We start from the raw sequence: 16621 nt of genomic DNA, 5'->3' as shown, positions 1-16621 counted from the left end.
AAGTGATTAGAGCTAACTGTATAATAAACACGAAAGAAACTACTATTGGATAAATTTAAATCAACTAGATTGCAAGTTAGTACGATATTTTTAAGGTCCCTAAATGTAAAAACAAACTAGAATATATGAGCAAATGAATCTAAGTATATATCATATATCTGTAAAGAAAGAACTAGTTCAAATGATTTTTGATGTATTACTGATTGCATCTTTAGTGAGAAATAATATTCTAGAGAGAAAAATAACTGCAAAATTATTTAAACAACACCAAGTAAATTTGATTTTAGGAATAAGGTTGGTTTTGCTATCTAGAAGCTGCCATATTTAAGCTACAGAGTAAAGTAAATAAATATGTTACTGTAATTGAAAACCATGATTTCCAATGCAAGCAAAATGCAATATAAGCATAAAATGTTAAGTCAAATTATGCACTAAATGTTGACTTGTCTCAGTATGAACATTATAATTTTTAAAAGATAGATTTCCTAGATTCGTAAAACAAACAATAGCTTCCTAGGGCCAGTGATCACTCCTGACATTTAGGTTTTGTTCTCTAAATATTTCTTATTAAAATAATTTGGATTCCAAGAAATCACTGATTTCAGGCCTAATGAAGAGAATGCCCTGGGTATTGGGATGTTCTGTTGTTCTCGAGAGCAAATAATACTTAGACTAATATGATCACTTAAAAAGACACAGTCAATTTGAAGATGCTGATAGTATCAACAGTTGTTATAATCCAAATGACAGTAAGAATGACTATAATTGATTAAAGTATAATTACTATATGAAATTCCATGGTCCTATAGTTATTTTCATAAAAGCACTTCACATTAAAAACAAATAATGACAATTTAAAAATCCAACAAGGATTTAAAGACAGAGAGAGGTATTTATTCTCCCTTTTCTCTGCAAACTGCATGACAGAATAATCAAATACCCCCATTAGATGAGAGAAAGCTCTGTTTTGATTTTTGTTTTTGACAGAAGACTGTTGGCTGATAAGAAATAAATGCATTAGAAAAATTATGCCTTTGAGGGCTGAGCATAATAATATAGGATTATATATTAAGGATTATATATATATTATATATATAATAGGATTATAGCATATAATCCTAGCACTTTGGGAGGCTGAGGCAGGTGGATCACCTGAAGTCAGGAGTTCCCTATCAGCCTGACCAACATGAAGAAACCCCATCTCTACTAAAAATACAAAATTAGCTTGGCATAATGGTGCATGCCTGTAGTCCCAGCTACTCAGGAGACTGAGGCAGGAGAATCACTTGAACCAGGAGGCGGAGGTTGCGGTGAGCCAATATCACACCATGGCACACCAACCTGGGCAGCAGCAGGAGCAAAACCCCATCTAAAAAAAAGAAAAAAGAAAAAAGAAAAATTACTCCTTTGAATTCTCTAATGTAATAACTGAGCCAGTCATTCAGTCAAAGATCATCAACTAAACCATTTCAACAATGAAAGACTGATAAAGAATTGGATACATGTGTGGTGTCATATTTCTCCATACATAATACATTCTGCTTTCAAGTCAGGAAATGTTGCTTGCTGAAGGCAGGATCAGTCTGTCACACCTTAACCTAGAAGGTTTAAGGTTGGTGGAGGAACATTTGGATGTGATATGTGTTGTGAGGTGATTTAAGATGAAGTGCATAGAATGGCCTATCAAGTAGTCTTTCCAAAAAAATTTTAACTTGAGTCAAATCAAGCTGCTATACCTAACTTCCAGTGTATATAAAATACATAAGAGCAGGTTAAATGGTACCCTTGGAAACCATTAGGCAAATCCAACTATCCCAGTATTTTAACTAGTCAATATCATGGAGAGAAACAGAGTAACAAGATTCTTAAAGAGGAAAAGATGTTGGATCTTATCTGAATCTTTGAACAGGGTAGTTATATTTTGGGGGAATTGGTAGATTGAATATGGTGTGAGAATTTGACACTGAGAAATTATCAGTTGTGTTTCATGTGTTAATAGAACTGTAGTTATGAGGAGAAATGCCTTTGTCTAAGATTACAGAATTTAAGGGGTAAAATACCTGTAAATTGCTTTAAAATATTTAATAAAAATAAGAACATACCTAGCAAAATATTCTATTTTGAAAATTTTCTGAATCTTTGAAAATTTTCTTAATAAAAAGTTGAAACCTCTACTTATAACCTCAGAACTTTTCTGATTACCCTATCCACCACCCTGTCACATCACTTTATTTTCTTTATGGCACTAACCAAGGTTATAAAATCTTTTACTTACTGAGGATTCTGACAACCTCACTAGGAATGTTAGCTTGATCAGGGCAGGGATCTTTTGTCACTAGTCACCAGTGTCATCCTAAGAATGGTACCTGACACATAGTCATTTTTTAAAATATTAAATAGAACAAATAACTATGACCAATAAGTAAGATAGGAGAAGATGACAAAATGCTAAGAACAGTAAGACACAAAAATTAAACTGCAGTAATTAGGCAGTGAGAGGTCCCTGAAGATTTTCAGCAGGCCAGTGACATGATCCAAATGAGAACATGATCTTTTCACCCCTCCAGAGATTTTAAAATCATTGATCCAGGTGCTTTGCATAGGAAACATGGCAGGTAGACACCAAGTTTTCATGTATTTCCATCACGGCTTTGTAACAGACAAGTAATATTTTATGGAGCCAGTTAACATTGTGTAGCAATTCATATACTCATAACCTATGCAAATACCAAACCAAAAGGGACTTTTGCATTTCTGATTGAAACGTTGATGAAAAAAACAAGTTTCAGTTCAAAATAAAAAGCCCAGGTAGACTTTTTGAAGTTGTTTGTGAGTTTCTAGTCCTTGGAGATAGCCTCTTAATTTTGTACAATTATAAAATACCAAGTACTGTAACCTCCAGTCCTACCACAAGGTACTTTGATCTCTTTCAAAGGTTCTTCTGAATACTCATAATGAATTCTATTTTGGAGTGAGTACAAACTGTCTTCCTGTTCCCTGTAATATCTTTTCTGACCCTCCACCCCATATACTCTTCCCCTGAGATAGTTGACATGAGCAGCAGACCACCAGGGAAGGGAGGGGTGCTATAGCCTAGAGATGGAAAAAAAAAATCTCCTTAATTTGCACTTTTAAATTGAGATGAGATAAATATTCTAATTCATTTCTATATAGCAAATCACTCTAATAGTTAGTGGCATAAAATAACCACTTAATTATGCTCGCAATGTGTGCAGGTCAAGAATTTGAACAGAGTGCAATAGGGAAGGCTAGTCTATGTTCTACATACAATGTCTGCAACCTAGAAGGCTTAATGACTTGGGGATGGAATCATCCACAGGTTTTCTCATTCACATACGAAATCTGGGATGACTCAACAGCTCATCTCAGCTGGAACTGTTCAACACAGTGCCCACATGTGACCTCAGTTTCTCGGGCTTTCCCACAGTATAATAATCTATGTGTGTTTGGACTTCTGACTTGGTAGCTCAGGACTCCAGCTGTTCTAGTCACTAGGGGTAAAAGCTGCATGATATGGGCACATGGTGTCACTTCTACTGTGCTATATAGTTGAAGCAATCATGAGTCTGCCCAGATTCAACAGGAAGAGAGTTGAACTCTCAGTGGGAGGAGTCAAATTTGCAATCATGTTTTACAACTGCTGTGATTGAAGAAATGATACACAACCAGAAATGCTACCCTGGAGTGACTACTTAGAATCAGCATGGTTGTTCTCAGTTTCATGCAGATTTGCTGTGTGAGGCAAAGCAAACTTGAAGCAGATCTGTCTTCAGCACATTTTAGTCTTCTGAGCCCTAGTTCTTGTTTTATTGATTCCTTCTCATACAGTGAAGAATAGTATATAAATTGTATCATTTTAATAGTATGACTAACAAAATTTTCTAATTATACATGGGGATGCAACAAATTTTGTAAATCAAAGGTTGTTAGTGGGTCATTTGATCAAATGACTAATGGGCAATGGTTCTTCTCAGCTCTAGTCTCATTTTTGAACTCTCTTTCTTCAAGACACTTAGAATCAATTGTAACAGCTCACATAAACTGGTATTTTGCTGTACATGGTTCAATCATGATGCTTCCACTCTGGGCTGTTGGCCTCCAGAAGCATGGACAGTAAACAGGGACTTTTCAAACTGTACCAACAATCCAGCCTAGTACATGAATTATTGAACAGTCACTACCAAATGCTGTAGACATGTGCAGTTTGACAAGGCTGCTATAATGTCCAGCTCTTTCAGGAAAGTAATTCTGTAAGGAAATTGTCTGCAATAGAAGTTATGGGACTCAGCTGGATGACAGCCATGTCGTGGCAATCAATACAGAAACAAAAAAATCAAATATTAATGAAAGATGGATTTGTTCAGGCACAGGATTGGTATTTTTTGTAAATGCCATTTTACTTCCACTGTCTGTTTCCAGTCAAGGCTTAGTATAAGCTCACTGACACTAAACTCAAGGTGACATTTCTCATTTCAATTATTTCCTAAAGCGTCTTCCTCCTTCTTTTTCTCCTACCTCTTGTCAAGAACTGCAGGCAACATAATGAAATAGTCCATCAACTATGGAGTCTAGGGTCTGAAAAGGCAGGAGAGCATTTTCTTATGATTTCTGAGTATAGAATACATCCTAATTTGAAAGCCAGTGTGAGGCTTGGAGGAAGATCTTGGCTTTAGAAAAAAATTATCAGGATAATTGGAAAGCAGTCTGAATACTTAGCAAATTCACTGTTAATTACATATAAGTTGGCAGATTTCAAGATACGAATCGTAGGGATGACTATAATAGCTAACACTTATTGAACACTTATGCTGGTTGTTATAAAATCTCTTGTTTTCTGAATAACCGGTGACCAGTTTTAATCATGTTAATGGGATCTGCCAGAATTTTGCTTTTGATTGCTTGTCCTATATAATGTAGAAACACCCAGAAAAATTTATGAAGGGGGAAAAGACAATAAGAATGATTATTTGCCATTTCTTAGACAGGCAACACTTCCTTAAATATTTTCTGATTTGACTGTTTGACTCACTTGAACAATTAAGTAACTGTGTTGAAGGACTGTCTAAAGGAATTGAGCTGGTGGATTCCATTAAAACAAGTAGATGCCACCAACCATTAGAAACAGAATACTTGCCAGTTATTGCTATTTTGGTCAATTTCTCAAAGACTCCTAAAATAATGACTTTTCACTTGATTTGGAATAGATGATTATTACTTATTTCATCATGGAATGTACAAAAGGAAATAGTTCTTTACATCCTTAACAATGAAAGATGATATATTTAATTAACAGAGGACAAAGAAAAATTTGAACTGACCATACTGTTTTGTTAACTTCAATTTGAATTTAAAAAAAAGATTAGTTGAAGATAAAAGTGACCAGTAGATTCAGGAATAGACAGTGTTGCAGTGTAAAAATCTTCTTCAGGCTTTTACTGTAGTAGCCTAGTATAAAAAGGAGAAATCGGGAGAAAATTCCTTTTTTTTTTGTCCCTTCCTTTCTCTTTCTCTTCCTGGTTGTGGTAGAGAGCGAATAATGGCTCATCAAAGGTGCTCACATTCTAATCCCCATACCTGTAAATATGTTACCTCACCTGGTAAATGGGACTTTGCAGATCTGATTTAATTAAGAATCTTGATGTGTAGAAATTATCCTGAATTATTGAGGCAGGCCCATTGTAGTCGCAATGTAACCAAAATGCAGGTTCAGTGGATCACTGCTCGCAGAATCCAGTAGACAAGAGTGAGGTCTGGTATAAAGAGGTAGTACAGGCTTCCTGCTTTAAGGGTGCCACCTTCCTTTTGGAGTAAAAAGCAGGTGCATTTAAAAGAGGACGCGGCATGAATGGCATATAGGAGAGCGGAATAACAGGTGGGAATCCGTGTGACTTGCTTTGGTGCCTTACCTACTGGGTGGTCAAGGTGGCACCATCCAGGCAGAACTAAGTTGCACTTTTGGTTGTAAATTGACTTTTATCTTTCGAGGCAATCTCCTAGTGGGAGAGAGTTCTGCTGTGGAGCTTTTAAGTAAGCACAGTTAGAAAAGCTTGCCCTGTAGGGAGTGTCTGGTGAGATGAAGGTAAAAGGTTATAATTGCATTTCTAATGAGCTAAGTAGAAAGTCAGAAAGAGTAGAAAAAGAAAAAAGAGAAAAGAGAGCAAAAAATAAAACTAGCTCTTAGTAAACTGGAGGTACTTGATTACAACAAGTTCTCTTGTAAAAAGGGAGGCAGGAGAGTCAGAGTTTGAGAAAGGGGAGAATAGAAGAGGAATGCATAGAGTGGGCTATTGCAAGAAGAAACCCAGGGATGTGGGTGGCCGCTAGAGGCTGGAGAAGGCAAGGGACCAAGGTCTCCCTTATAGCTCCAGAAGGGCTGTGGACACCTTGGTTTTGGCTATATGACAGCCACTTTTGGACTTCTGATCTACAGAATTGTAAGATAAATCCATTCTATCTTAAGCCTCTAAGCTTGTAGCAATTAGAGAAATATTAATACAATTTCAGTACCTGCCCTTCTCTTCCCTAGCCCACACCCTCTGCTCTCCTGCCTCTTCCATCCCACTTACTTTTGCTGTTTTTCTTCTACCAAAATTTCCTAAAATATATAATAGTGGAAAAAAACAGTGAACACTCGAAACTTTGTAGGTAAATGAAGTAAAGTATTTAGACAATAAACAAAAAGGCAGGAAGCATTACTTTCTATGGATGCTTTGAAGGGAATAAACAGCAGGGAGAGAAAATGGGGATTGTGCTTGCTTTATTTACATGATAGTTTGTGAAGATCTTGCTAAGGAGGAGACATTTATGTGACGATGTCCACACTGAGAAGGAGCTACATAGAAGGAGCTGTGAGTGGGTGGAATGGGCTGCGTAGAGGGTGTTGACTATCTTGAGAAACAAGGCCAATATGAATCAGGAAAGAGTGGGAAAAGGAGTTCAGGTTGCTTTCTAGGAGTGAGACTCAGTCTTGTTAAAGTAATTTCTCTTTTAACCATAGTGAGTATAAAAGTCTGTCTCTCCTACACAGGGTTTCAACATTAAGCTCAAGCTACCAAAATTCTTATTCCTCAAGAAATGGAGGTTGTTTGATTAGACTGGCCCAATAATGTCTAGTAATAGTAAGGTAAAGGTATAAGAGCAGCAGCGGAAAGCTGACTTGGCTGGCTTGGCTTTGAACTTCACTGTTAAGAAGGCTATGGCTGCTAAGCATGGCCTCTTATCCCTCACACTGCATGATTAGGGGCTCAATGGATGGTGCAGTAGATTATCTTTCTATTTTTATCCATGTTTGAATTTTTTAGTTTTCAGTTGTGTTTGAACTTGTATAATAGAACAACCTCTAGAGGCTTGACGATCTCTTGATGAGAGTTTTTATTCCAATATGGTACCAGGTAAAGTTTCTGATGCCATCGCCCAGGCTGGAGTGCAGTGCCACCATCTCAGCTCACTGCAACCTCTACCTCACATGTTCAAGTGATTCTTGTGCCTCAGCCTCCAGAGTAGCTGGGATTACAGGCACCATACTACCACACCAGACTAATTTTTGTAGTTTTAGTAGAAACAGGGTTTTACCATGTTGGCCAGGTTGGTCTTGAACTCCTGACCTCAAGTGATCCACCTGCCTTGACCTCCCAAAGTGCTGGGATTACAGGAGCCACAGTGCCCAGACTTCACCTCAGCTCTTAATTCTACAGCATACAGTGGGATTTGAGGGGATCATGGATAATTTAAGTCACTGAATGCTTTCCTTTGTATTATTAAAGTAATTGTAACTAACAGGTGCTTTGAGTTGAGTTACATGGATAATAATTGCCCTCTTACTGTTGTTTAATTTTATATTTCAGACTTTGACTTATTCTCGCAACAGATAGCAAGGTATTACATATAAATAATAAAAGAACTAGAATAATCACTGAAACTAAATCAGGTCATTTATATTGTAACTTTGCATTAAGTGCATTAATGCATAATTGCTTTGTTTCTCTTATTACAGTCTTGAAATTGTCTTGTCTCATAGTTGAATTGTCAGCCTCACCACCCATTTACTGCTTGACTTTTCCTGTTTGCTCCAACTTTTTTCTAAAGGTCTAGGATGCCCACCTAATAATAAAATTTGGTAATGTTACATCTCTCAATTCTCATCATTTATTTTACATATGACATTACAGACATCCTTTTCTTAAAATATTTTCTGCCGATAGCTTCTCTGATGCTTTGCTTTTATTATGTATTTACTTTTCTGGATTTTCTTCTTCCTCTTTGTATGTTCCTTGTCTGGCTCTTCTTCGTCCTTAAATGCAAGGATTCTTCTAGGATCTATCTTTGATTATATTTTTATATCTTTGACTTAACAATTTCATAATATGGCATTTCTCCGTATGTATCACATTGCCACTTGTTTTTTTTTTTTTTTTTTTTTTTGAGACAGAGTCTTGTTCTGTCCCAAGGTGCTGGAGCGCAGTGGTGCGATCTCGGCTCACTGCAGCCTCTGCCTCCCAGGTTCAAGCAATTCTCCTGCCTCAGCCTCCCGAGTACTGGAACTAGAGGCACGTGCCACCACACCCAGCTAATTTTTGTATTTTTTAGTAGAGACGGGGTTTCACCAAGTTGGCCAGGATGGTCTCAATCTCTTGACCTTGTGATCTGCCTGCCTTGGCCTCCCAAAGTGCTGGGATTATAGGCTTGAGCCACCACGCCCAGCCCACATTTCCACTTATTATCTCCAATATTAACTCTCAATAGGGCTGCATTTCTTGCTGCCTGTATTAGATTTCTGCATCCAAGAGTCCTTCTGGTGCCTGTTAGGGGCTTGAAAAATTCTTACCATTTAGCTTTCAAGTGGATCTAGTCCTCTAAGTGAGCTATTCCATGGCACAGGTTTTGGACTCCTCACGTGTATATTTAGAGTGCCATGTGGCTTAAAGTTTAGGGCTCCAAGGACCATGTCCTGGAAGCTTCGTCACAGGAAGCTTCTACAGTTTTCTGTAGACTAAACTCTGCAAAATCACTAAAAATGATTGCAGGAGTTGTCCAGTGAGAGTCAGACAGAAGCATATAGGTATTATAGCACTGTGGACACTCGCAATGAATATATCATTGGCCGGGCGCAGTGGCTCAAGCCTGTAATCCCAGCACTTTGGGAGGCTGAGGCGGGTGGATCATGAGGTCAAGAGATCGAGACCATCCTGGTCCACATGGTGAAACCCCGTCTCTACTAAAAATACAAAAACATTAGCTGGGCATGGTGGCGCGTGCCTGTAATCCCAGCTACTGAGGAGGCTGAGGCAGGAGAATTGCCTGAACCCAGGAGGCGGAGGTTGCGGTGAGCCGAGATCGCGCCATTGCATTCCAGCCTGGGTAACAAGAGTGAAACTCCGTCTCAAAAAAGAATATATCATTGTACTCCCAAGTGGGGAGCAGTTTTATCTGGGCCTATTCTTGATAGGATATGTTTTCTCATTCTTTTCCTGCTTCATCTTCCCAAGCCACTTCCAGTCACAGGCTGACCACGTATGCATAAAAGAAGTCACACAGTGCTCCTTTATCTCCTCTTTTCCTGTATCTTCCATTATGAATGAAAGAAATTGGAGTTCCCTGGAATGCAGTACATGATAACTTGGCCTTTGTAGACATGGTCCCATGGAACACAAGTGGTCAGTCATACAGTGGGTCTCTAGCCATGCACTGCTTCAACTTGGTGTTCCTCCAAACAAACTAATGATTTTACTTCCTGATAGGCTTCCCAAGTGCGTTTCTTATTTTTGTCAGTGGAATCATTGACCATCCAACCAATTTCTCAAGCTGTTAATAGTAAGGCTGTCTTCATTCTCATTAGCATGCTATTAAAATACCATTGCTGTGTGATAGGATTCTGTCTAAACTGAAGTCATGACTATAGGAATGGAGAGGGAGGAACAAGTGCACAAAATAAATTAAATGATTAACTTAATGAGACTTGAGAGTTCATTATGAGGAAAGGATGAAGGAGAGGGTGGAGTTAGATAGCAATAATATTTAACAGTCACTGAACTTTTACGTATGTGCTGGGCGTTATTCCAACTTCTACCCATATTCTTTTCATTAAGGAATTGTAGATTGGTTAATGTTGAAGTTTTAACCTGAGCCATCTAGTGGCAAAAGTCAGTGCCACTCAAAAGAAGGTTCACAAATCAATGTAGGTCTGTAAACTGCACCGATCCATGACATAACAAGCACAGAAACTGAAAGTAAGCATTAGAAATGTTTATGGCAAGTTGATGGAGTGACTTTATGTCCGTTGAATGTAATGGTAAACATGTTGTCTGATGTTTTATGCTTTTGCTTTTGTACTTTATGTTTCATGTCATTCATTTTTATGGCATTTCACACATGTATATGTTACATTTATATGCATATGGTATTCTGACAGGGATCATGACACCTGTGGATCACAGAACAGATTATTTATTACTCAGAGAATCTTGGCACCAGTTCCCTCAGCCTCAGTCCTTTGTGGATGATACAATGAGAACAGGGGTAGAACCCTGAAATTAAGAGACTTAGAGCTTACCTAGAGTGACTGAAATAAAACAAATATTCTCCCGGGAAGCAAGAGGGATGTGGTCCATAGCTTCCCTAGCTTGGAATGTAAGTCAGTGGTTCTAGGAGAGGTAAATCTCTGTATCTCTCCAGAGAAATATGCTATCTTGAGCTTCCAGTGTATATGTTCCATTAAATCATCTTTTATTTAAGCTCACCCCAGTTAGCAGAAAGTTCAGACAAAACATAAATGTGAAAATATTCATGGAGAAGAATCTCCCAAGAACGTAAAAAAGCCCCACTCCAGAGTAGTTTGCAAAGCACTAAAGTAGCAGATGGAAGAAAATTAAGATGTAAAGCTCAGTTTGCTGAGGGGCAGGGTGAAGAGTTTGAGTTAGATGACATTTCCTAGAAAGGTAGCCTTAGAGCTGAGAAGAGAAGAAAGACAGACTTTTACAAGTCATCCTTAGATGACATTTCAGACCAGAATGAGTAGAAAATGCCTCTAATGTACAGAGAAGAAGAAAAAGAAGAACGTTAAGAAACAAAGCTTGGATAAGCATTGGGGTTAATGGCAAAGGGGTATTTTAAGAGGAGGGCCCAGAAGAGGTTAGGGTGGGTATCTGGACAGAGCCAAGGGAGGTTAAAAGAAAGACTGTGGTGCAGCCATTGTCAGAGGCCTGGGAGCAGACCATTGCCTTTGGCCAGAAGACTCACTGGATACTTTAAGATACCAATTGCAATTCCTTCAGCCCATTTCATGAAGCCCTCTCTTTTTTGAATGCTGTTAATAATTCTGGAAATTAAATGCCTGCCAGAACTAGTTCTCAAATTAGTTTCCTTTGGTTAACATTTGAAAACCTGGAGCTTTCTCATAAAATTTTACATTTTTGGCTTCTCTCTCTGAGAAAAGAAAGATCCATCACACTGAACCTGCATTCTCATTAGATAAGATTTCTGTTATCCACAGTTTTATTACCTCCAACAAAATCTCTATGGCCTTGAACCTGAATGACTCCTGCCATAAGATAAGCATCACGTTTTCTTTCATGCTAGCTTTACTTATGTACAGGATTTACCTGTCCACTTTAATTAATACAGTATTTTTCCTTAGAAATTTTCCTTTTAACATATACATTTGTATCTTTAAAAGTATCCAAAATAATTTGATGACAGAAATTGATCTAGCAGTGACTTGAAAGGTCTAAGATTTAAATCTCATCTCTAACATGCCGTATTTCTGCAGATGGGGTGTCATATCACTAGAACTGGTAGCTTCTGCTCAGAGTAGTGAGTTATTGCTGGAAAGTGGTCGCCCAGCCAGATGTCACTTTTTTTTTTTTTAAAGCGCTTTTGCATCTAGGGAAATCCATGTAATTTGTGCTGGGCAAAAAATGTGTGAGGCAGTCACATGTGTCACATCATAATCTAGGAAGTCTAAAAATTGGGTTTGTTTTCTCCATACTCAGTGCTTAGCCGTGGTGGTCTCAGGCCATATGTCAAAGCCTTTACCTTCATAAAACGCACCAGACATTCATCCCTGAGTCATTGCTTGCAAAGGAGCTCCCCAACAGGGATGGAGTTTGTATGACCTGGAATATTTGAAATGGACCACATTGGAGAGAGAAATACATGTTTAGTAAGTTAAGTCACTGAGATTTTAGGATTGCCTGATACTGTAGTGAGCCTCTTAGCTAAAATGCCAGTTATATTATTTTGGATGAGTTAATTTACCTCTGTGCCTCAGTTTTCTCATATGTAAAATTGAGAGGAAAAGACAGCGTACCTCATAGAGCTATGAAGATGAAATGGGGTGACTTGTATAAAACACTCAGAAGAGTCCTTGCCAGAGTGTAGGCATTCAAAAAGTCTTAGCTGTTGCCATTCATATCTCTGTTATTTCTGCTTCATTACTGTAGCCAAAGATGGTCTTTATAGAAATGGGACTCATTCTATTTCTTCCCAACATATGGTCAGACCATACAGCCAAATTAGGCAAAGCTTAACATTTCCCTTTAGAAATCAGAGTAGGTATTTCCACCAAGGAAGTAGAAAACTTTGTATTTTAACTTGCCACAAGAATCTAGGTAACTGGATAGGATTTGAGATGGCTATTCTCTGTACCTTCTTTACTTTTTGTTGGTTGGGTCAGTCTAACCACCAATGGGGAAAAAATGTGTCAGAGTCCTATGAAGATAGAGAAATCCAATTGTTATTCTCACCGTTGGGCAGGGACACCACCACCAGAGAAATGACCATTGTGTTGCCTGTCTCAAATCTGATCTTCCTGTGCCAGGGACCTGCGTTTAGGAGATATGGAACCTCAGTGTAGAGAACTCTTCTCATTAGGATGACTGACTGAGGGCTTGGGCATCCTCAACTCTGAAGTTTGTGAATTGTTGTCTTGTCTCACACATTCTATCCTGCTGCCATCCTGGGCGGCTCCCGTGGTCCCTACAGGTATTGGCAAGGATGGAGCCAGGGGACAGCCCTTCATGAAACTCTGCGCAGCTGGAATGCCCTCCTGTGATGTGAGAAGACTTGGGGAAAGAAGAGCATGGGGACATTTAGAAGGGCCACTTCTAGAAACTCCAACAAGTTGTAGGAACCTATCTCATAGGATAAAACCTACCCATTTTTTCCCTAGTTAGGCTGAGTCAGGACTGTGATTATTTGAGCACTGATACCCCTTAACTGACTCAGCCCTTTTCTTCCCTTCAAGTTGATTTGATCCATGTTTCTTCTTTAAGTGAATGTACTTTACTGTAGCTTAATTAAAGATCAACCCTGGATTTACATAAGCTCATATGGAACTCGCAAGTGGTCAACATATCCATCACTTCATTTATGATTTGCTTATTTATTAAAGAACCATGAGGAATGCTCCTGAGCTGTTCAGGTAGCCTCGGAGCCCTGACCCCAGCAAGTCTTTTGTGTCCTCTCTCAACCCTCACGCCGGTTTCCCCTCAGCTGGCAGCTCTGGAAAAAGCCTGTCAGCCCTGGGAAGGAAACCAAGTAGATCATCAGGAAATCAAATATTCACCAGGAATGGGTATTTCGAGTGCAGCAAGATTATTTGCCAGATAATTTGCTTCCCACACTCAGCCTTACCTACAGCACAATGAAATACATTTCAATTTAAATTGCTTCCCAGCTCCAATCAGCATTAATTTAATAATACATATTCAACAGATATAACACTTCAAATGGTTAGGAAATGTGAACAGATCCACATGTTTATGCTGATATTGATGCCTAAATATGATATTTATCGGCAATGGAAATGTTTTTCCTTTTAATTCCCCCCTCCCAAATAGGACTGTGAAATCCTCTGCAAGCTGCTAAGAGATTTACATACTGGCTGGGGTAGGAGAGTTTTTGGCTACTTTGCTTTTCATTTCTGTGTGTTCGCTAAGGTTTCTTCTGCTGGAATTCCTCTGAGGAATTTCTTCTCTGGTCAGGACACAGCCTTTCCTCTTGTAGTTGGTCTGCAGTAACTCAGCTCAACCCTCAGGGTTGCTTTTTCTTCTTTCTTTGTGGAACAGCAAGGGCAGCCGTGGACCTTTGGAACATTTTTACCATCAATACAAGGCGGCTACACAATGGTTTTTAAGACAAAGAGAACGTCTTGGAATAGACCGCAGGATTGTCTGAACTGGGGAAGTTATCCTGGAGGCTGTGCCTCTCATGTTGCAAATGGAGAAACTGAGGAAAGGAGGTTGGCCTAGAATGTTAGGGAAAGCAAGGACCAGAAGTCAGGCTTCCTGACTCTAAGACAGCAGACATCCCAAAATACAGCTTTCACTCAGGTAAAAACAAACAAACAACAACAAAACCCAAAACACTTAGAATGCATGCACAACAAGCGTTTTGTTTGTTTGGTGTTTTGAGATGGAGTTCCCTCTTGTTGCCCAGGCTGAGTGCAATGGCTCAATCCCGGCTCAGCACAGCCTCCGCCTCCTTGGGTTCAAACAATTCTCCTGTCTCAGCCTCCCGATTAGCTGGGATTACAGGCGTGCGCCACCACGCCTGGCTAATTTTGTATTTTTACTAGAGTCAGGGTTTCTCCATGTTGGTCAGGCTGGTCTCTAATTCCCTACCTCAGGTGATCGGCCCATTTCAGCTTCCCAAAGTGCTGGGATTACAGGCCTGAGCCACCTAGCCTGGCCTTTTATTTTTTCTTTTTAAGCCAGGCTCAGAACAGTTTTGTTCAAAGAAAATAATATAGCAGCTGAAAAAAAAAGATAATTAAATTTGAGAGTTTAATACAAAAGCTAATGGTAGTAACAATGATGGAGGGAACTATACATTCTTTGTCAAAGTATAATTTTCAAAATTTTAAAGACATGACCCTGATACAAACATATAATGTCAGTTTCAATTCATTAATAAAGGAACAAATGAGATGATAAAGTTGGTTGCAAAAGTATTTGAAGAATCGGGAATTTATAGTAAATTTTTAAATGTGAGCATACATTTGCTTGGTTACATGAAAAAAAAAAAAACAAACTGGTTAATGTTTCACAGAGCAATAAACCTTAAAACCCTGATGTTTGGGACATCTCTCTTACTAGTCGTAAATCAACAAATTAACATGTAACTTCACACTGTCTGGGCTCCTGTCAAATACTAAATAGCTACATCAAACACAGGTGCAGGCTTCCACAGAATTAAATAATCTTGAGTAAACCTTTTAGGCAAGACCTCAGTATGTTATTGATGAAACACGCCCCCTTCCCTCACTGCACACCTCCTCCATGAGCACCTTACTTCCAAGTGTTGGGTGATTAACAAAGCAGATATCTAAGTTTTGGATCACAATCATAACAGAACTTTATAATTACACTACATTTTTCTGTCTCTCATACCAAAAACTACCTCCCCAGTCTCATGCATGCCATTACTATCTTTCCACTTCTCTAGACTTAAATCTTTAGGCTGCTTGGGCTCCTACCTTTCCTGCTTTGTCTCACTGAGTGCTATCTCTGCCATCTTCTTATTCAGTAGCTCTTTCCCTTTCCAATGTTACTCTTACAGGACCTCAGACTTTTAAAATCCTTCCTGTTCTGGATCTCTCTAGTGATCACAAGGTCAAAAACTTTCATGCTAAAAACAATTCAGTGATAAAGGTGAACGGTAGGGTCAATCCTAAAAAGCAAACACAAATTTTGGGAGTTGGGGAAGAAGGAAAATGTGGGAAAGAAGTTAAGGATATGCAAACGTTAGATAGCTTATTGTATTAACTGTGTTATACCAACACAATTCCCACCCAGCAATGAGCCTCTCAGAAGCGCAAGATTCGGGGAAGGATGTAAGATTTGGCTTTCCTGGGCCAGTGTACTGATTCAGGATAGCGTCAACCTGTTCCTATCAGTGGTAACTTCTTGAATTATCCCTGTATTTAAAACTACTTTGAGGCCAGGTGCAGTGGCTCACGCCTGTAATCCCAGCACTTTGGGAGGCCAAGGCAGGTGGATCATGAGGTCAGGAGATCAATTGAGACCATCCTGGCCATAGGGAAACCCTGTCTCTGTTTAAAAAAAAAAATACAAAAAATTAGCTGGTTGTGGTGGTGTGCACCTGTAGTCCCAGCTATTTGGGAGGCTGAGGCAGGGGAATCACTTGCACTGGGAAGATGGAGTGAGCCGAGATCGTGGCTCTGTACTGCAGCCTGGGCAACAGAGCAAGATTCCATCTCAAAAAAAAAAAAAAAAAAAACAAAAAACAAAAAAAACAAAAAACAAAAAACAACACAAACTTTGAAAATTCTTGGCCTTCCAGAGTAGTTTCTTTGAGTGGTTGTGTTTATTTTACCACTCAGATTTCATGGATATATAGTTATTAACCATTTGGCCCACTTATGCAGGCACATAAACATCAATGGCAAAAGCAAGTTCTAATATTTTTTAAAAAGTGGTTTTGAAGACGACATTTCTTTGGATTTCTTTCAGAATTGAAGACATGGAATGCATTTGCTGGGTGTAAATAGTTAAAGACATCCCTGCTTTCAACTGGTGTCAGTAAGTACAGAATTTATTTTTTAAAATAGATCAAAGAATTGGAAAGGGTGTGAGGCTTGAGG

The sequence above is a fragment of the Sapajus apella genome, unplaced genomic scaffold, assembly GCF_009761245.1.
Source record: "Sapajus apella isolate SASKATOON/1434 unplaced genomic scaffold, GSC_monkey_1.0 scaffold23, whole genome shotgun sequence".
Classification (NCBI taxonomy): domain Eukaryota; kingdom Metazoa; phylum Chordata; class Mammalia; order Primates; family Cebidae; genus Sapajus; species Sapajus apella.
Note: the sequence above shows the minus strand (reverse complement) of the source record.